This window comes from Candoia aspera, chromosome 5, assembly GCF_035149785.1.
Source record: "Candoia aspera isolate rCanAsp1 chromosome 5, rCanAsp1.hap2, whole genome shotgun sequence".
Classification (NCBI taxonomy): Eukaryota; Metazoa; Chordata; class Lepidosauria; order Squamata; family Boidae; genus Candoia; species Candoia aspera.
In genome coordinates, this window is record NC_086157.1 from 73,544,859 (window position 1) to 73,567,256 (window position 22,398).

General features: G+C 40.1%; 1 non-coding gene across 1 annotated transcript; it reads left to right on the forward strand.

Annotated features, from left to right (window-relative positions):
* Window positions 1-1,044: 1,044 nt before the first annotated feature.
* LOC134499395 (U5 spliceosomal RNA) lies at window positions 1,045-1,162 on the forward strand. Its single transcript, XR_010068123.1, has one exon. It is a non-coding gene; the product is annotated as a U5 spliceosomal RNA (small nuclear RNA).
* Window positions 1,163-22,398: the final 21,236 nt, after the last annotated feature.

Genomic DNA, 22,398 nt, shown 5'->3' on the forward strand with positions numbered 1-22,398 from the left:
AAATAATAATGATCTAGAGGCACATTTGTTTTGCTGCATATACACTTCCCATTGCTATTTTTCAGTAATAGGGAAGGGAAATTAATGGGTGCTATGCTGCTTACTCCTGCTGATTATAATAAAGTAAGCCAAAGCAGGTGACCAGTTCCTTTTACCTTATAAAATTGTAAGAAGTATACTGATACTAGTTGCTATGGTATGACATTTTTGTATTTAGTGCATAAACAAAGAAGGAGCTTTGGCAACAATATTAGTTAGTTATTCTAATGGTTAATATTTTACAAATTTGGTTGTATTATTTCTTGTAGATCAGTTCTACTTAATAATGTGAGCCAAATCTGTCAAACGGCTGTTGATATACAACTAATTTTGCATTGTTTTAATGGAAACAGCACTGCATTAATTAGAATTTTATACTTTTGATTTTAAACAGTAAATCTATTAAAATATATTACTTAACTTTAGAAGTTGCTATTATAGGAAAGTACATGCTAATTTTGAATTATGAAGGAAACATATAGTATGGTCTGAGATGAGCCCATTTAACAACACTTTCATGCAACAGCCTCTTATTTATTTAGTTAGCTGTTTTCATAAGAAGAAATATAATTTCCTCCCAAAAGAATCTCACAGAGTGAAATGTGCAACTAGCATTACTGGCAATATTCTAAGTTCAGCATTGTCTAACATATTTTTACAGATGCCATAAGAAACATTTTTGTTCTACCTGTTCAGTTGGAAATATTGTTGTCTAGTTTTGTAATAGGAGTGAATAACAAATGAAAGTAATACACTCTCAAGTTTGGAAACCATATATATTTGTTTGCTTATAGATTTATAATCCAATCTTTGAGCAAATTATTCCTGAGTGAAAAAATAATTCAATTAACTGCAGAGTGCTCATTCCAGGTTAATTTGTTCATAATGAAATCATTGGAACTTAAGTTAGTCATGACTAACTTTTCACACTGTTTTTAGCACAATAGCTATTTAGACTTAATAGCAATTAAGTTGGATTCAAATTAGTATTACTTCCCAAAATATAATTCTGGCTCTCTTCAGATCATATAAATCTTTTGCCTTTTACTAAAGAGTTCCGTGGAGAGGTATTAAAGAAAGCTGTCTGTCAATCCTTCAAAATAAATAGCACTGTACAGTGTTTTTCACAGAGTTCCAATTTGAACTGACTTCCATACCTGATAAATTGGGGTGGGGTGGGGAAACCATTGAAATGAACTTACTGTAATGGTTGCCTATTCTAAAACACCATCAGACTCATGAGTAGGAATTCAAAGATATCTGATTTATTAAAGAATTGTCCTAACAGTCAGAAATCACGCTGAGATGAGGAGTAGGTCTCTAGTGTTTATTACTGCTACATAAGACAGAATCTTAACAAACTGAAGAAGTGTGGGAAAACCCAGACAGATAATCCCCAAAAGTTAAGGTGGGTCTGATCTGTGTCTCTTTGAATGGCTGCTTAATTCCTCAGTACCACGCATGCATTTCCCCCCCTGGATAGAGGCCCCCTCCTGCTCACCATCAGTACTCACGACAAGAATAGTACGCAGGATCACAGAGAAAGCTGAGAATGATGAAAGCGCGCCAAATTCAAACTAAAAACCCTTGGTGCAAATGAAATCCCTCCCCCCGTAGAATCTTCTCAAGTTCACAATCCCAGGTGCTCCTAACGGTTTCTGATGGTCTGCGGGAAACAGATAACATAACCCAAACACATTCCATTGTACTGCTTTCACATACAGAGCTTGGTACAAGGTCTCACAGCAGCTCCCTCCCAAACAGAAATGCACATCAGCACGGCATGGCATGTGAAACGTTACGATGTATAAACTGCATTGAATCAGTGAACATGACACTTTCTTTTTTTTTTGGTAAGCAGACTGTAGGAGCATGACCACAGATCTGATGCTGACTACAGTAAGGAACAAGTCCCTTAATCTCAGGTTGGAACCCAAAATATCAAAGAAAATGTAACATGCAGTTTGTTGTTTATCTGGATCCATATGTTATATGTTAGTTTCTTTGGCAGCTGCCTAACATTGAACATGATCATTTGAAGCACAATTCTCACAGAGTTTTTTTAAATTAATTTATTAAAATAAATTGAATAGAGGTACAGTAATTAGAGTGATTAAATCACTTTTGCTTTGCATAGGCTTTCTGACTTGTTTTCTAACATGCTTCCTATGATCTGGTGAGGAGGTGAGTTTCTTCACTGATAATGGAGAAGCTTGCAGCTAGATCTTTACATGACTGTGCCCTGAATCTTTACCAGCCAACCAACTCTCACATTCTATGACTTTGATTTCTCTTTCCATTGACAGCATAGGACAGCAAATCCTATGACTCTGTTATATTTCCCATGTTCTTGATTTTGTTTTTATAATGCTACAGGTACTGGATTTTAGAACAAAATTCTTTCTGACATAACACATAAAAGGGAAACACAATGCCTCATTTTTTTCCCCTTTTCTACCAGGCTTATAGTCTTCTTTTCACCATGATTTTATTTTCAGGGGAAAAATGCATGTTTCTCTCAGTTCTCCAGTCCCAGGTAACACAACATATATCAGGATTAGATGAAGTAGGGGGGAATATGTGCATACTGTATGCATGCTTGTTTATAGAGGAATGGATGTAGTAATAACCACTGTGCTAAAATGTTGAATTAGAATTTGCTGCCCTGGGTTCTGCGTCCAATTGTTTGGTGGTAACTCTGTATTGTTTATTATAAATATAAATGTTGCCTATACTCAATAAAAGATGGGAAGCAGGACTATATATACATATGTCATTTCTGACTTTAATATGCTTCTGACTTCTATATGTTCTTTATGCATTTTTCAGTTGTGCGATATGATACTGCAACGAACTTGAAAGTTAGTATGTCAATATGTGATTTCATAGACTGAAATTGGATCCACATTGAAATATATTGTTTCATTTCTAAATCATTTCTAAATTATTCACTTTTCAGTGAAATGTACTGTTTCATTTCTAAATATTTTTTAAACCATTTATTTTTTAACACCTGTTGAAAAATTTAAACTTGGAATTTGGGTGAAGCAACCATGTATCCAAAATTAGCAGATCATATAGTCATTACAGAACTCCCTAATTCTAAACTCTAAATTCTGTTATTGTTCTACAGATCTTATAAAACAGAACTTAAGGGACACAATGTGTAATATAGTTACATAAAAATGGAAGACTACAGTGGCTTGTTTAGGTTTTTTTTTTTTTTTCCAAATTTAGTCACCACCCATCTCAGGGAGTGACTCTGGGTGGTTTACAATAAAAACAAGAATAAATAATCATTAAAATACAATAAAATAATATTATTACATAAAAGTACAATCCAAAACAGAAGAGTTAGAAAGATATTAATTTACGAGAGCATCTTCAGGGTGCTAAGAATTGATTGCTCCTCTTCACACCCCACATGAGCTGGCAGAATCAGGTCTTCACTCCTTTCCAGAAGGTCAGGAGAGTGAGGGCTAGCAATAGTTATATCATTACTATTGCATAGTAATAGTAATAGTATATCATTACTATGGATTGGCGAAGCTATTCACCTTTGTGCTCAGAATCATAGCAATTCACACTGCATATTTATGTTGGTACAGAAAATCTAAATAAATTGTTGTAAGTTATCAATCAGGAGCCAGACATACATAATTACCAGGGAGTAAGTCCCATTTTTCTATCTGCTTCTTCTTATTTAGTGATTGCACTTCCACATTTATGTTAGCTTACCACAGCCACTGTTGAAACCAATGGAAGATTTTCTGCTTGTTTCGATAAGGAGAGGCTTCTAGTCTTACACATATTTATCACTTCTCTGTAGGGCGAATGGCTTCTGAGCCCCTGGTTTTGCAAGTGATGGTTTATTTAATGGAGATAGATTAAAGAATGCGCATTATGCTCTTCTTGTTGTTTATTTTAATTACTGTAAAACAGATACTTTACTATGTGCCAGGCAGTTAATAAATACACACATAAATAATAATTTGTCATGCTTCTAGAAATATATGGTTGTTATACTAGTACTTACTTTTTAATCAGTTTTATTCCACTAGGCGTCCTTTTATGTGGTTGTACTTTTAAAACACTCTGAGATTTCAGATATTCTGTACTGCAGTGCAATGACTACAATTTCTCCATCACTGAAATCAGTGAAGTTAAGGTTACATGAGTTTTGCCCCGAGTTTCAGAATATCCAGTAGACCAAACAACAAACTAATTGCGAATTATTCTCAGCCTGTGAGAAAATAGATACACTTTTAGCCTTTATTAGCTTTTTCCAATGTTTAAAAATCTTTTGGTATGTATTACTTTCCTCCTTCTACAAAAAGGACTAAACATTGATAACAGGTTTTACCATGACAAGCAGTACTATTTGTTTCAGAGAATCTGCTTCTGCAGTAACAATTTTTATAGAAATCTACTGATTTAAGATGCAATCTATGTTCAGTTTAGTGTGTACAGTGTCCACTGGATTTTAAAACATTGGCATTCCAGTTTTAACCTTGTATAATGAGGTAACATCACATATATGTTTCATTTTCTTCTAAGTAAGTGTGTGTACAGAAATCTAATGCATAACTGCACAGCATGGCAGCTCTTTTTACTAACCAATTAACATTGTTCATTGATAATGTAATTAATTAGAAGCAACAGAAAATTGTGAATAAAATATTTAGGCCGTGGGGGCAACAGGCCACCATTGGATGTACTGAAATTATATTTTTCATCATCTATAGACTTTCAAAGAAGCAAATATTATTAATTCGTTTAATTCATATTTTCTGACCATAACCTTGTTATTTGTAAATGAAGTAGATAACATAATATTAGGTGTTAACCCAGTTAGAAATTGTACTAATGTTTTTGCTTACCATCTGGAACTGAAATAACTATATGAAGCCCATTAAAAAGTAACAGTGCAATGTTAATCATGCTAACTTGGGAGTAAACTTTGTTGTACACTTGAGGTTTACTTTGAGTAAGTATCTTTTACATATATACTCATTATATTATGCCATTTTGGTATAATATCATTTGGGGGCAATGTTATATAGAGCACAGAAAAGAAGTTAAAATAGTAAGCCAAAGATAGTAAAGGCATGGAATTTTTAATAAATAAATATATAAACATAGTTAAAATTAGTTCATACCGATATCATTCACTATACTTTTCCTTACTTTTTGTTCCTTACAAAACCTCCTTGCTTCTATTACATACTTATGTTGTACTGTTTTATATATTGCCTTTCTTTCTTTTCTTTTCTTTTCTTTTCTTTTCTTTTATCTTTTCTTTTCTTTCTTTTCTTTTTTTTTTTTTGAGGATCTCATCTACTCCATCTCAACCACGGCATTCTTCATCTTCATTTCAACTCATTCAGTCTTATTTTATAGCAGATTGTTCCTTGTTTATTATTTTAATACGACCAAATAACCCGTATTTTTCTATACTGGACATTCACTTTTCGATTCAATCCACATTAATACAAAACCATTCATTCTTTGCCCTGTTATTTTTTTTTATCACATGTATTTCTTAAGTATCTAATTTCCAGTATGTTTAAGCTAGTTTTGTTTCTCCTAACATACCCAATCCTCACTTCAAGATACAAAATGAGTAGAGGTTCACAATACAGCTATTTTCATTTGTTTCAGGATTCATTCTTTGCAGCAGACCATCTGTTACTCACTACTCTTTTACCAGCATTTCCACTGAAAAACTGAGTCATTTTCTCATTTTAGTAAACTTTCTACCATGCTGTGCAACTTCATATAACTGCTTTTTTTGCCATTTGTGTATATCAAAAATGTGTAATCATTCAATCATATTTTTTTTAATTCAAATGCAACTACTCTTGGTCTTTGATACATTAATTCTCAGATCCATGCACCTTGTTACATCATCTGAACTAATCTCACATTCACTGCAAATCAGTCAAGATCTAAGTCCAGAAAATGACATCATCTGATGACAAAATATCTCTGCATGGAAAAGCATTCCTAATCAACTCACCTCAAATATCCTTATAGACTCATCCATAAATATATTAAATAATTGTTAGGACATGAAACATATTTTCCTACTTCAAAAAACATTCCATTATTTGTTAAGCATTCTGTTCCATTTGCATCATTCTTTATTTTGCTCATATACTGCTTTTATTATATTCAGTAACCATCCTTCTATTCATGCAAGACATTGCTTAATTTAATCCTGTTTATGTTATGATATTCTTTCTCTAAAACAACAATAGGCAATAAACTCTGTTTCTTCCATTCAAAATGCCCAAAGACTCTGGACCATCAAAATCCTCCAAACTGTATCCCCTTTTCACCACCACCCACATCTAAATTAAATCACCAAAGAAATCTGTCATTCGAACTCTCCATTTCCCTACCTTAGACCTATACCACACTAACTAAGACATCTCTGGACAGTGGGAGAGAAATTAATAACAGTAGGTATAGTAATCACTCTTAGAATTGACAAAGAAGACATTGAAGTGGGTATCTTCTGCCTTTTAGAATCAACTATCAACAGTAAAGCAACCAGCACTCAGAAGTATGCTGTAGTGTAGCACTATGAAGGCCTTTGAAAAGATATTCAGATGCTGTGATATGACTATCCTACAAAGATCAGAATAATTCAGGTAATGGTTTTCCTTCTGACACTTTAATGAAAGCAAAAGCTGAGTTGTGGAAGCAGAATATAAAGGGCATTAATTCTTTTGAACATTAGTATTAGAAAATACTCTTGAGGAGAAAATGGATAACCAAGAAAACAAACAAGTGGATTCTAGAACAAACAATCCTGGGTTCTCACACAAATTACCAAGGTCCATATTTTAGACAGCTTCCTTGAGAGATCATAATGCTGGGAAAACTGGAAGGATAGAGAAAAAGAGTATGACCAGCTGCTTGGAGGATAGACTCACTTTACAAAAACAATGAATGCACCAGCAGGAGACCTAAAAGACCAGGCTGAGGACAGATCATACTGAAGAAAGTCCATCTATGTAGTTGTTAAAAATCACCACTGACTTGACAGCTCCTAATCAATCAGGTATTCTAAATGTCCTGGCAAGCAAAGAATTTAGGACTGTTTTTTTTTTTTTTTTCAGCCAGGCTGAGCCATCCCGTTTAATTGGGGGGTGGGGGTGGGGGGAAGAGGGTAAATGAAATATAGGTAGAGATAGCCCTACCCTACCTCGCATCCCAAAGCCTACTTTGTCTGCCTACTGTAATCGTAACCACTCCTTGAACTTTTTCACCATATTCTTTGCAACTGTTTCCCCCCCTCTTTTTACATATTATACTATCTTAGTGTCATCCTTATTATCTGTAGTAATGGTTCTCTTATATGCATTTTTTCTTGCCCACAACCTCTTTCACATCATCATTCCACCAAGCATTCTTTTCACCCTTCCCTTGGCACTTTGTATCATAATTCTTTTTACGCTGTTCCAAGCTGCTTCTACATTCTCTTTCCTTATATTCTCTTTCCATTTATTCTGTTGGGAGATTAATCTATTAATCTTCTAATAATTTTTCATACAAAAATCTTACTTTCTGTTCCCACAGTTGTTCTATTTACACCCTAGTTTCTTTTCACTCTTTCCTTCTTTTCTTAATATGTACTGTTGACCTATAAATCAATTCCACTTCATTTTATCACCAGAGTTTAAAACAAAAATTACATATAATTCTGCCATTTACCAATTTACCATTTCTGTCAGTGGCAAGGAGGAAAGGAGTTGGAGAAAGGTCACCATGAGATTTATAGGACTTTATATTGCTAGTATCATACTTAGGCATCTGATGATAGCCAAATGGGAGATGAGTCTCCGCCAAGAAGTCTGAGAGGGGATGGCAAAGGACAATGGGATGTTTGTACTTGCTTCAATAAGTAAGGCTGAAATGCTCTGATTTAGAACACACATAAAAATGGGGATGGAGAAGTCAATGTTTCCCTACCTGTTGTTGTTGTTGTTTATTCGTTTAGTCGCTTCCGACTCTTCGTGACTTCATGGACCAGCCCAAGCCAGAGGTTCCTGTCAGTTGTCAACACCCCCAGCTCCCACAGGGACGAGCCCATCACCTCTAGAATATCATCTATCCATCTTGCCCTTGGTCGGCCCCTCTTCCTTTTGCCCTCCACTCTCCCTAGCATCAGCATCTTCTCCAGAGTGTCCTGTCTTCTCATTATGTGGCCAAAGTATTTCAGTTTTGCCTTTAATATCATTCCCTCAAGTGAGCAGTCTGGCTTGATTTCCTGGAGGATGGACTGGTTTGATCTTCTTGCAGTCCAAGGCACTCTCAGCATTTTGCTCCAACACCACAGTTCCAAAGCATTGATCTTCCTTCTCTCAGCCTTCCTTATGGTCCAGCTCTCGCAGCCATATGTTACTATGGGGAGCACCATTGCTTTAACTATGCGGACCTTTGTTGTCAGTGTGATGTCTCTGCTCTTAACTATTTTATCGAGATTGGTCATTGCTCTTCTCCCAAGGATTAAGCGTCTTCTGATTTCCTGACTGCAGTCAGCATCTGCAGGAATCTTTGCACCTAGAAATACAAAGTCTTTCACTGCTTCTACATTTTCTCCCTCTATTTGCCAGTTATCAATCAAGCTGGTTGCCATAATCTTGCTTTTTTTCAGGTTTAGCTGCAAGCCAGCTTTTGCACTTTCTTCTTTCACCTTCATCATAAGGCTCCTCAGTTCCTCTTCACTTTCAGCCATCAAAGTGGTATCATCTGCATATCTGAGATTGTTAATGTTTCTTCCAGTGATTTTAACTCCAGCCTTGGATTCTTCAAGCCCAGCATGTTGCATGATGTGTTCTGCATACAAGTTGAATAGGTAGGGTGAGAGTATACAGCCCTGCCGTACTCCTTTCCCAATCTTAAACCAGTCCGTTGTTCCGTGGTCTGTTCTTACTGTTGATACTTGGTCGTTATACAGATCCTTCAGGAGGCGGACAAGATGACTTCCCTACCTACCCACCCCCAAACCCAATGCACATGAAGGGCATTTCCCAATGTTTTTGGCCTCTTCACAGGCAGAGGAGAGCATGGAAAAAGCCGAAAAGAAGGTTGCCGTTGCCATTGGCCCTTCTCCTTCATCCCTTTAAAAAAAAAATATGTGGCTTGCCCTATCCCACCCCATATGTGATATCATGGAGAAGGTAAGGAGAGTCAAGGAACAGGTGGAAATTCCTTTGTCACTGCCCCCATAACACCACTATAGCTGTTTCTGGAAGGAAAACTGGGGGGCTGTTCTGTCTCAGTCCAAGCACACGCAAGCACACACAGAGATAGTTGCAAACTTTTACTAGGTTGGTTTTTAAGCAAATAGCAAGCAGCAGAGGGAAAGGTATGTGCAAACACACACACACACACACAAGATATCAAGTCCCCACAAGTCCAGCAAACTTGCCTAAAGAGATAGTCCAAAATTCAAGAACCAGGCACAAAAGTAATCAGGAAAAATCCAGTGTCCAAAGCATTATAGCAAGGTCATCAGCCAGTCCAGGTTCAGAGTCATGGTACTATGGGTTTGAGTCCAAAGGCAAGGTACACAGAGTCTGGGTTTGTAAATGGTTGTTACTAACAAAGAGGCTCCAGCTTATCACTCTTCTTAAATAAGAGTAGTCCCGGTGTGGCTTCTTTCTAACAAGTAACCTCACAGAATGCCTTTGCTCTGCTCTCTTTGCAGCCTGCTGAGCTCTTGCTTTGGGAGGGGATGGTAATTCCATAACCTCATCTTCAGAGAGTGGAGGCGGCTGTCCTGATGTGAGATGGACATTCATGTGAACCACACCTGTGGCAATAACATGGAGAGATTATTTATTTTACATACCACTTAATAGCTTTTTATAATGTTTCTGCAGTGCATCTGTTAGTAAATTAGAAATATTACATATAGTGATTGAATTCTGCAATTAAAAAATGCTTGAGGAATTAAAATGTATCTGATGTGATCTACCCTAGTGGTGTGAATAAAAAGGGGAAATGTGTTTTGTTTTGAGCTTAGAAGAAAACAGAACAACTTGAAATTTTCTCTTAGAACATCCTGAATTTGCTGAATTACAGTGAAACAAAATCTGAAAGTGCTTACAACGTTCTGGTTAGAGAAAACAATAGGAACACAGTATACGGTACTCACTTCCACATTCTTTACCCCAGAACCAAAACAGGAGGAGAGGTTGTGGTGCTTGCTACTTACTATCATCTAGTCAAATTAAACAAGAGTTAGCAAAAGATAGCATTTTTAAAAAATATATTCTGAAAACTTAAAATAATCATATAAACCCAATAGAAATTTTCAGTATATTTTTTTATTACCTTCCACACACACATACATAAAATTAAAATTAAAATTGTAACTATGTAGCGAAGCAGGCTTAGAACTCTTGTACAGTAGACTCTCCGTTAACCAGAACTCTGGCACTCTCAAGCAACTGGCAGAATTGAACCGGCAGTGGGGGGGAGGCACTCTCTAGCAACTGGCAAAAAAAAAAAAAATCTGTATCTCACTGCTGCCATCTAGTGGGCATTTGGGTTTAATAGTAACTCTCAAGCAACCAGATTTATCCGGCATCTACCAATCCCAAATGGGTGCCGGTTAACTGAGAGTCTACTGGATTACAAAACTGTACTGTACTGTACTTCACTTTACTATACTGTACTGTACCATATATAAATAATATAACACAACAGCAGGCGGGGAAAGTGGGTTGTATCACAAGCAAACAAATGTAATGCCCCACAAGGCAAAAACTAACTACCACATAGTGCTTGAATAGGCAAAAGTTGAACAGAACAGAAGTTCATCAGCAAAAAATAAGCTCATTAAGATTCCCAAAGCAATATGGATCTTCAGGTTGAGCAATTTTAATGTCCTCTGGAAATGTTTGAGGGGCAGGCAAGTCTACCCATAGGCTAACACAACTCCACATTAGCCAATGGATAGATTGGGCATGATTTTACTACACAGCCATTTTTGCATCCAGTATGTTTCTTCTTTGTCAAAAACATTTTTTTTTTTTCAGATTCTATGAGTATTCCATTTTGAAAATATATTTTAACATTTATTTTGCATAAATCCATCTGCAATGTTAATATAGGAGAAGTCACCAAATCAGATTTTGCATTAGGCCCCAAGTCCTTAAACTGGTCCTGCCAAATTCTTTTGTAGTAGTAGTAGTGGTAGGAGTAGTAGTAGGAGGAGAAGAAATAAAATTGTTTGCACTATATTTCTGTTCTATGAACTGTAATGCCAAATTCATGTACTAAAATGTCAATACATCCCCTTATTACCAATTTGCCAATAATATATTATTAACAAAATCAGCTTTTCAATTCAATATTGATAACAAAAGTAGTGAAGTTGAGAAATTATAATCATAATTTGTCCAGAACTGCAGAATATGAGTATGTAGAAGAACAGACCAATTACATTGTGAATGTAAGTTATTTAGAGACACTGAAAAATATCAGGTTATTATGAACTTTTATTAATTCAAAACTTTACTTGGAAGTGATTACACTGAATAGTCTTCATGAGAAAGCTAAAAAGAAGAATTTATAGACATAGCTATGATTTCCAATTTCTATTTGAGGTACATGTAGCATTAACATTCACCAAGATTTATCATAATATCTAATATTCAGGAGGTACCAAAAATCAATATGATTGATTGATTGATTGATTTTCAGAGAAAATGTTATTGTACTTAGGAATGTTCAAAGGTCATGCATCAAATGAGTAAACAACTGTTTAGAAGAAAATGGCAACAAATGTGAACATTTAATGTAATTTATATAATAAATTATCTATGGAGCCTAAATTTTGGTACACACTATATATCTCAATTTTCTTCTCCAGAATGTCTAATAAAATATAAAACATCTAAATGTATTAAAGCAAACATCAGATTTTAAAACAATAGCCAATGCTTTTAAATTAATTATAACAAACAAGCAAAAAGCTGTAACTTTTAAACCTGATTAATTCTTGAAAAAGTCAATATGTCATATCATCTGTGGAAGGGAAGACAAAAGTGATTTCACAACATAATTTATTACTTACTTTTGGATACTATTGATTAAGAGCACAAATCTCTTCATGCACAAAAACAGACTACTATACATTGTTTGTGATTCTATAACAAATTACCGATGTAGCTGGCTACACTGAGACTGACTTCCTGGCTTAAAATGCAGTCAGATTTCAGGTTCATGTGATCTATTTCCCTAGAATCCTGAGACTAAAATTGACCAGATCCTGGTGCAAAATGCATGCATTTGGAATGAAAGAACTGGAGCTTCTATAGGAAGAATTGTGCATATGTACGTGTCAGACTTTTGTTCATATGTACATGGAATTCAAGAATGTTAATTCTTTTATATAATAATAATTATAATATTGCTATTGTTATTTTAAAAAAAAACATGGTTGTCCACAGTAGATCTTGTAATTTAGTTGAAGTGTTAGCTCATAAATAATGTAGATTGTACTGTGAGGTACAAGAGTTTGCCATGGTTATAAAGAACTGAAGTGCAAGTGGTAGGTTTTGATGGGAGTGAAAGTTTAGAGAAAAAGTGGAAGTGGGCTGGGACTGAATGGCTCATGTTGGTAGCATGTGTATTTGAGGCTGTGATGGTGGCAACTGTGTTGGAAGTCATATGAGAAGGAGGACAAAGTTTAAAACAATGACAGTGGAATTGGGACTATTCAGGTCGAGAAATTAGAAAGATCCAGTACCTGGTTCACCCATGCCCCTACCTGCATGCCACTGTGGACAAAGCTGTGTGCCCACAAAGTCATTGTTGGCTTGGCCAGAGGTGAATTCCATTTGTGAGGATCCCATCAAGAATGGTCATGCAACTTTGGGGAATGTCTGTTCTCACTAGAATTACCAGATGTGTGGTAGGCAGAAACATGAAAAATATAGTTTAGTCGCTGGACTGTGATTGTCTAATTCTGGATGAGATTGGTGAGTGGGTCATCAAAGGAGCCAAAGTGGGGAGAAAGTGCTTTGTTTTAGCCTTTATTGAAGCTGATCATCTGTTCAAGAACATGTACAGCATAACATTACAGTAAGTATTTACAAAATTACCTATATATCCATAGCCAAAATATGTTTGTCATGCTTTAGTCCCACCGCTCATATGACTAACCTAGTCCATTGTTTTCAATGTACCAACACATGAGTTAATCTGGGTCAATTCGTTTAAAAAAAATGGGGGGAGGGAGGTCCCTGGAAGTCTTTTAGTGCTAGTTTGGTATAGAAATTTTGATGTGTATATTTCCAGTTCCAGTATAAACTGGGAAAAGTCTATCTGTTCTGCCATTATCCTTCTCTCCCTCCCTTACTGTTTAAATGAAACAATTAAAATCCAAAGTTACAACCATTTTTAAAGTTATATGAAAGGCTTGGCAGAAGAGACAACGCTTGACTTCTTCCCTAATGGTGATAAAAATAGCATCTAAGCATAACTCCCAATTCTACATGCAGAAACTGACACTCATACACACAACCAGAAAAGAAGATGGAAACAAAATATAAGGAAGACAAAATAATGACAATACGTACAGTGACCAGCCTCAGAACTGAGAACGAATCTACCCAGTGCTAGGGATTTACCATCTTTAACTCTGCCTGGGAGTGCATGTCATGTCCCCCATTGCAATGCATTCATGCATCACAATGGGGAACATGCCTTTCCGGAAAAGGGAAGGAAGGAGGAAGGAATCATACTAATCCTTTAAACACTCAGATACAAATGCAATTAAAGGACAAAGGAGACATACCTTTGCCCTGACCAGAGAAGCCATCATCATATCCCCCGGACATCTCTACATTACCCTGGGGGACACACCTGCGCCGGACATGGGAAGAAGACATAGCCGATCAGTGCTAATCCTCCTGATCACCCATCGAGACCCCGGTATCGCACCCCAATCGCCCATCAAGACTCCGGATCCGGACTGTGGGACAATGGGGGGTGGAGAAGGGCCAGGTCTGCACTGCGGGTATTTACGGGACACCCTGCATGCCATGTGCTCATTCCCGTCTTTTTCTGTGTATGCATTCTGTTCCCATTAAACCGGAAATCCTTAGCCTATCTAAGTGAGTCCGTGTCTCTTTGGGAGCAAGGCAACCATCACATAAAGATGGGAATCAATTTTTTTTTCTGCCAGCACCAATCCAGATCTCATCTGTGAGGGACCCAAGTTGGCAATGGGAAGACACAACCCACGAAGAGGTGGCTACCCGAGGACCGACGACGGGTCACCAGAGTCTGCGGCACAAGCGACCGGTAAGAACCCTACTCCCAGACGGCACAAAATCCAGGAGGGTTCAGGATCCAGCTCGGAGGAGGAGGGGACCAGGAGGAGCAGGACACTCAAAGCCACCAGAGAGTTGCAGGGTGACTGGGTCACCCTGGACAAGTCGGCGGGATCCCTGCCCGGAACATTTGGGGCGTCTAAGAAACTGCAGGACCGGCTGTCCCCAACAACCGCAGGAGCTGAGGGAAGGTGCCAGAACGGACGGACCGAGGACGGCTTCCAGACAGATGAGCGGCTAAGCACAGTTGAATCGAGGCTGGAGTCGATCGAACAGCTGCTCCTAAGATTGTTGGTCAAGTGGGAATCCCGAGGAAGGGGTGAGCCGGAACCGGGCACCAGAAGCTCATCATCCCCCCTCCCATCCCTGAGATGCGACAACTGGGGAGAGGACGGAGATGGCAGGAAGCTGAGGCAGCGCCGGGCAGAGGTCACTGCGTAGAACCAGCCAGGAGGCCACCTTCCCCCCCCCCCGGAGATGCAACAGCTGGGAAGAGGCTGGAGCCAGCATGAGATGGAGGCAACGCCACGCGGAGCCTGGCTGAGGGAATCCCCACACTGAGACTGGAGAACCCCAGCAGCCCGAGGTACGCCCAGATGACCAGATGTGGTTTGGAGCCCACCGGGAGTGGGAGTGAAAGACCTCAGGGTCAAGTTCGACGGGGACCCAGCCACACTATCGTTCTTCCTCATGAACGCAAAAAATTACATGGAGGAATATGGACCATATTTCCATTCGGAAAAGGGCAAAATCAATGCCATAGCGAACAAACTCAAAGGAAGGGCAGCTGACTGGAATGTCCAGCTATGCCAGGCAGACGCCCCAGAGCTCGATTACGTAGATGAGTTTCTCTGGGTGCTGGATCTGCACTTCAGAGATCCCTTAGAGAAGGAAGGAGCAAAAAGATCCCTAAGGGGGTTCATCAAGGGACTAGCAGAAATCGTTTTGCCCCTAACCAACTTACTCCGAACAAAGGGCTTGGGCGACACATGCAAGGCATGAAACCCGGGAGCGCTTCTGAACTAAACTCCTGACTGCCAAAGGGCTTTTGATCACCTCAAAAGCCTATTTACAGCAGAACCGGTTCTACAACACCCCGACCCCACCAAGCCTTTTGTAGTCCAAGTGGATGCCTCCAATTTTTCGATCGGGGCACTCCTGCTTCAGCGGGATTTAAATGATCAGCTGAAGCCCTGTGCATTCCTCTCCCGCAAGTTCTCCGAGACAGAACAGAGATGGCACATATGGGAGAAGGAGGCTTTTGCCATCAAAGCTGCCTTAGAGGCATGGCGACACCTCCTGGAAGGGGCCACCTGCCCCTTTGAGGTCTGGACGGACCACAAAAACCTAGAAGCACTCAGCACCCCGAAACGCCTCAGCCCCAAGCAGGTATGCTGAGCGCAATTTTTCAGCCGCTTTGATTTTAAGCTGAAGTTCATACCGGGAAGGAAGAACTTCTTAGCTGACGCTCTCTCTAGGTGGCCCCAGGATGCCAGTCAGGCATCCAACATTGTAGGTACTGTGTGGACCGACACACAGCTGGGTTGCCAAGCTGTCATGTGTAGCCAAACTGGAATGCAGTGCACCCCGGCACAATCACCCGCAAGGGGACAGAGACACATGTCAATTTCATCCCACTTGCAACAGCAGTTCGCACAAGCCTTAAAAACGGATACATGGTTGCAAGCCAATCAACACAATGTTTCTTTTGCAAACGATTTGGCTTGGAAACAAAATAGCTTGTATGTGCCGGAGCAATTGCGAGCTGAGGTTCTAAGCCATTCTCACAACAGCAAAACAGCTGGACACTTTGGGTTCGTAAAAATGCTGCATCTGGTCAGGTGACAATTCTGGTGGCCTACTCTCAGGAGGGATGTAAAGGAATATGTTGCTGCTTGCCCCACATGTGCTATGGCCAAACGAAAAGTGGGGAAGCCCCAGGGACTATTGCAGCCGGTGGCAAGCCCCTCCCGCCCTTGGGAGGAAATCTCAATGGACTTTATTGTAGACTTGCCACCCAGCCAGAGAAAAACGGTCATCTGGGTGGTCAAAGACTACTTCTCTAAACAGGCACATTTTGTTCCATGCACCTCCATTCCCTCCGCTCAACAGCTGGCACGCCTCTTTTTAAACCACATCTATAAATTACATGGTACCCCCTCCCACTTGGTAACAGATAGGGGTACACAATTTACTTCCAAATTCTGGAAGGCATTTTTGAAGCTAATTGGAACCAAGCAGGCACTGTCCACTGCTTGGCACTCCCACACGGATAGCTCTACGGAAATCCTTAACTCCACCCTGGAGCAATTTTTGTGCTCCTTTATAAGTTACCAGCAAGACGACTAGGTAGACTTACTCCCCTTTGCTGAGGTGGCATATAACAATGCAGTGCACCAGAGCACGGATCACACCCCCTTCTGGGTGGTCTATGGTTGAGACTTCATTCCGATTCCGGAGTTACCACAGCCAGAGACCCTACCTTGTTCCCCAGATGACTGGGCAGTGCAACTAGCCAACGTTTGGCCAATCATTCAGCTGGCTCTCTCCGAAGCTCAAGCAACCTACAAGCGGTATGCGGACAACCACAGGGCTGCGCAGCCAGACTTCAAAGTGGGAGATAAGGTCTACCTCTCCACTAAGTTCATTAAGTCTCCACAGCCCTCAAATAAATTGGCCCCCAAGTTCATTGGCCCGTTTCCAATAGTGGAAATAATCAACCCGGTAACTTTCAAGTTAGAATTGCCACACAACTTGAAACGCATACACCCGGTGTTCCATTGTGCCTTACTGAAACCGGTTACCTCTTCAAAATGGCACAATGACCCCCCCCATCCCCGCCCATCATGATCGATGGACAACAGCATTTTGAAATCAAGGAGGTACTAGACTCCCAAAGGCTACGGGGCACCCTCCAATACCTGGTCCGCTGGAGACATTTCCCCCACCCTGAGTGGGTGAAGGCTCGGGATGTCTCAACGCAGAGGCTTGTCAGATGCTTCCATGAAGCGTATCCTGCCAAACCAGTGCCTTGAAGTTTTCCTTGGGGAGGCAGTATGTCATGTCCCCCGTTGCAATGCATTCATGCATCACAACGGGGAACATGCCTTTCCAGAAAAGGGAAGGAAGGAGGAAGGAATCATACTAATCCTTTAAACACTCAGATACAAATGCAATTAAAGGACAAAGGAGACATACCTTTGCCCTGACCAGAGAAGCCATCATCATATCCCCCGGACATCTCTACATTACCCCGGGGGACACACCTGCGCCGGACACGGGAAGAAGACAGAGGCGATCAGCGCTAATCCTCCTGATCGCCCATCGAGACCCCGGTATCGCACCCCGATCGCCCATCAAGACTCCGGATCCGGACTGTGGGACAATGGGGGGTGGAGAAGGGCCAGGTCTGCACTGCGGGTATTTATGGGACACCCCGCATGCCATGTGTTCATTCCTGTCTTTTTCCATGTATGCATTCTGTTCCCATTAAACCGGAAATCCTTAGCCTATCTAAGTGAGTCCGTGTCTCTTTGGGAGCAAGGCAATCATCACAGTGCAGCTATAGGATCTGTGCCTGGTGGTGGTGGTGGTGGCTTTGTCTTCTGTACCAGTTGTGCCCATTTCTGGACTGGGAGGCATTGCTTATGGTGATTCATACCTTAGTCATCTCCCATTTGGATTACTGTAATGTGCTTTACATGGGGCTGCCCTTGAAGAGCATTCAGAATCTTCAGCTCATCCAGAGTGCAGCGACAGAGGTAGAGGCATTTCCTATTATAATCATATAAGATCACTGCTCCATGAGCTGCAGAGGCTCACAGGAGGCTTCTGGTATGATTCCAGGTGCTGATTATCATCTATAAAGCAGTACATGGTATAGGGCCAAGCCATCTGTGGGACTACCTCTCTCATATTGTTTCTGTTCACCTCACCAATTTTAGCAGAAAGGGCATGCTGGAAGTCCATTCCATCAAACAGTGTCATCTTGTTAGATCCAAGAGTCATGCCTTCTTTGAGGCAGTGCCAGTTCTGTGGACAGCATTCCTCCAGAAATGCAGATACCCCTGACCTGTTAGCCTTTTGCAAGCCTTTGAAGACTTGGCTAAGACAGGTTAGGTGAACTCTGATGATGATCTAGTCTTTCTGTGATTGGGTTTATTGTTTTAATCTTGGGCATCCTGAGTTATATGTTGTACTGTTGTTTTAATCTTTTATGCTGCCCAGAGTTAGTGTCTTGATGCATCCATATAAATCTTATCAATCAATTAATCAGTCTTCTAAATAACTTCTGCCTTTTAGGATCAACCATCAGCAGTAAAGGAACAAGCACTCAAGATTTATGTTGCAAACTAGCACTTGTACAGCAGCCATGAAGGCTTTGGAAAAGATATTTGGAGGCTGTGATGTGTCTATACCTAGAAAGGCAATGTTATTTCCTGTGACATTCTATGAAACTGAAGGTTAGACTTGGAAGAAGCAGAATAGGAAAAAGTATTAACACTTTTAAATTTTGGCATTGGAGAAGACTGTTCAGAATACCATGGACAGCCAAGAAACAAACAAATGGATCATCAAACAAATCAACCCAGAGGTCTCTCTTGAGGCACAAATGACCTACTTCAGACACCTTATGCAAAGACCTAGCTTCTGGAGAAGGATCTAATGCTGGAAAAAGTGGAAGGAAAGAGAAGAGGATGACCAGCAGCAAGGTGGATAGACTCAGTTACAATAGCGATGAATGAACAGTTGGAAGAACTGAAAAACCCGATTAGGGACAGAACATAATGGAGAAGAAGAATGACTTAACGGCTATATCATATACAGGCAGAGACAGACACAGACACAGACACAGAAGGATATTGCCAACTGTCTCTGTCTCCCTATCCCTATCCCTATCCCTATCCCTACCCCTATATCCACCTCCACCTCCACCTCCATCTCCACCCACACACATACATCCATGTATGTATGCATGCATCCAGTGGTCTTTAAAAGTTTGTGAAACCTTTTAAATTTTCAATATTTCTGCATAAATGTGACTAAAACATGATCTGTTCTCCACACAAGTCCTAAAATGAGATAAAGAGAACCCAATTAAATGTTTGTTGTTATATATTCATTCAGTCGCTTCCAACTCTTCGTGACTTCATGGACCAGCCCACACCAGAGCTTCCTGTCGGTCGACACCACCCCCAGCTCTCTCAGGGATGAGTCCGTCACCTCAGAAATATCATCTATCCATTATGCCCTGGGTCGGCCACTTTTTTTTTTTGCCTTCCACTCTCCCTAGTATCAGCATCTTCTCCAGGGTGTCCTCTCTTCTCATTATGTGGCCAAAGTATTTCAGTTTTGCCTTTAATATAATTCCCTCAAGTCAGCAGTCTGGCTTTATTTCCTGGAGGATGGACTGGTTTGATCTTCTTGCAGTCCAAGGCACTCTCAGAATTTTCCTTCAACACCACAGTTCCAAAGCATCAATCTTCCTTCTCTCAGCCTTCCTTATGGTCCAGCTCTCGCAGCCATATCTTACTACTGGGAATACCATTGCTTTAACTATGAGGACCATTGTTGTTAGCATGATGTCTCTGCTCTTAACTATTTTATTATTTGTCATTGCTCTTCTCCCAAGGATTAAGCGTCTTCTGATTTCCTGACTGCAGTCAGCATCTGCAGGAATCTTTGCACCTAGAAATACAAAGTCTTTCACTGCCTCTACGTTTTCTCCCTCTATTTGCCAGTTATCAATCAAGCTGGATGCCATAATCTTGGTTTTTTTGAGGTTTAGCTCCAAGCCAGCTTTTGCACTTTCTTCTTTCAACTTCATCATAAGGCTCCTCAGTTCCTCTTCGCTTTCAGCCATCGAAGTGGTATCATCTGCATATCTGAGGTTGTTAATGTTTCTTCCAGCGATTTTAACTCCAGCCTTGGATTCCTCAAGCCCAGCATGTCGCATGATGTGTTCTGCATACAAGTTGAATGGGTAGGGTGAGAGTATACAACCCTGCCATCCTCCTTTCCCAATCTTAAACCAGTCTCTTGTTTCATGGCCTGTTCTTACCATCACTACTTGGTCGTTGTACAGATTCCTCAGGAGGCAGACAAGAGGATTTGGTATTCCCATACCACTAAGAACTTGCCACAATTTGTTATGGTCCATACAGTCAAAGGCTTTAGAATTATCAATAAAACAGAAATAGATGTTTTTCTGAAATTCCCTGCCTTTTTCCATTATCCAGTGGATATTGGCAATTTGGTCCCTAGTTCTTCTGCCTTTTCTAAATCCAGCTTGTACATCTGGCAATTCTCGCTCCATGAATTGCTGGAGTCTACGTTGCAGGATCTTGAGCATTACCTTACTGGCATGTGACATGAGTGCCACTGTTCAATACTTTGAACATTCTTTAGTGTTTCCCTTTTTTGGTATGGGGATATAAGTTGATTTTTTCCAGTCTGATGGCCATTCTTGTTTTTCCAAATTTGCTGGCATATAGCATGCATTACCTTGACAGCATCATCTTGCAAGATTTTGAACAGTTCAGCAAGGATGCCGTTGTCTCCTGCTGTCTTGTTATTAACAATACTTCTTAAGGCCCATTCACCCTCACTCTTCAGGATGTCTGGCTCTAGCTCACTGACCACACCGTCAAAGCTATCCCCGATATTTTTATCCTTCCTATACAGGTCTTCCGTATGTTCTTGCCACCTTTTCTTGATCTCTTCTTCTTCTGTTAGGTCCTTGCCATCTTTGTTTTTGATCATACACATTTTGGCCTGGAATTTAGCTCCATGTTTCTAATTTTCTTGAAGCGGTCTCTTGTCCTTCCTATTCTATTGTCTTCTTCCACTTCCGTGCATTGTTTGTTTAAAAATAATTCCTTATCTCTTCTGGCTAACCTCTGGAATTTTGCATTTAATTGGGCATATCTCCCCCTATCACTGTTGCCTTTTGCTTTCCTTCTTTCTTGGGCTACTTCCAGTGTCTCAGCAGACAGCGATTTTGCTTTCTTGGTTTTCTCTTTCTCTGGGATGTATTTTGTTGCTGCCTCCTGAACAATGTTGCAAACTTCTGTCCATAGTTCTTCTGCGACCCTATCTACTTAGTCCAGTCCCTTAAATCTATTCTCCCCTTCCACTGCATATTCCTTAGGAATATTAGTGAGCTCATATCTAGCTGATCTGTGGATCTTCCCTAATCTCTTGAGTCCAATCCTAAATTGTGCAATAAGAAGTTCATGATCTGACCTACAGTCAGCTCCAGGTCTTGTTTTTACCGACTGTACAGATGTCTGCCACCTTTGGCTGCAAAGGATGTAGTCAATCTGATTTTGTTGTTGTCCATCTGGGGAAATCCATGTATAAAGCTGTCTCTTATGTTGTTGGAACACAGTGTTTGTTATGCAGAGTGTGTTTTCTTGGCAAAATTCTATCAGCCTATGTCCTGCTTCATTTTGTTCTCCCAGGTCATGCTTACCTGTAATTCCAGGTGCCATTTGACTGCCCACCTTAGCATTCCAGTCCCCTGTGATGAAAATAATATCTCTTTTAGGCATGTTGTCCAGTAGGTGCTGCAGATCCTCATAGAACTGCTCTACTTCAGCTTCTTCAGCATCTGTGTTTGGGGCATATATTTGAATCACTGTGATGTTAGATGGCTTGCCCTGAATTCGAATTGAGATCATTCTATCCTTTTTTGGATTGTATCCAAGCACTGTCCATTTAGTCTGACCTCTCTGTCATGACTTTCCCATCTTGGGTGGTCCTTCATGGTTTAGCTCACGGCATCATTGAGGTGCTCAAGCTCCAACACCATGACGAGGTAATGATCCTTTGCTGAAGAATTAAATGTTACACTTATTCATTTATTTATTGAGGAAAATGATGCAAAGCTACATATTGATATGGCAGAAGTATGTGAACCCCCTAGGATGATCAGTTCATTTGAAGAGGATACTAGAATCAGGTGTTTCATTTGGGTGTTTTAATGGGAAGATAATTA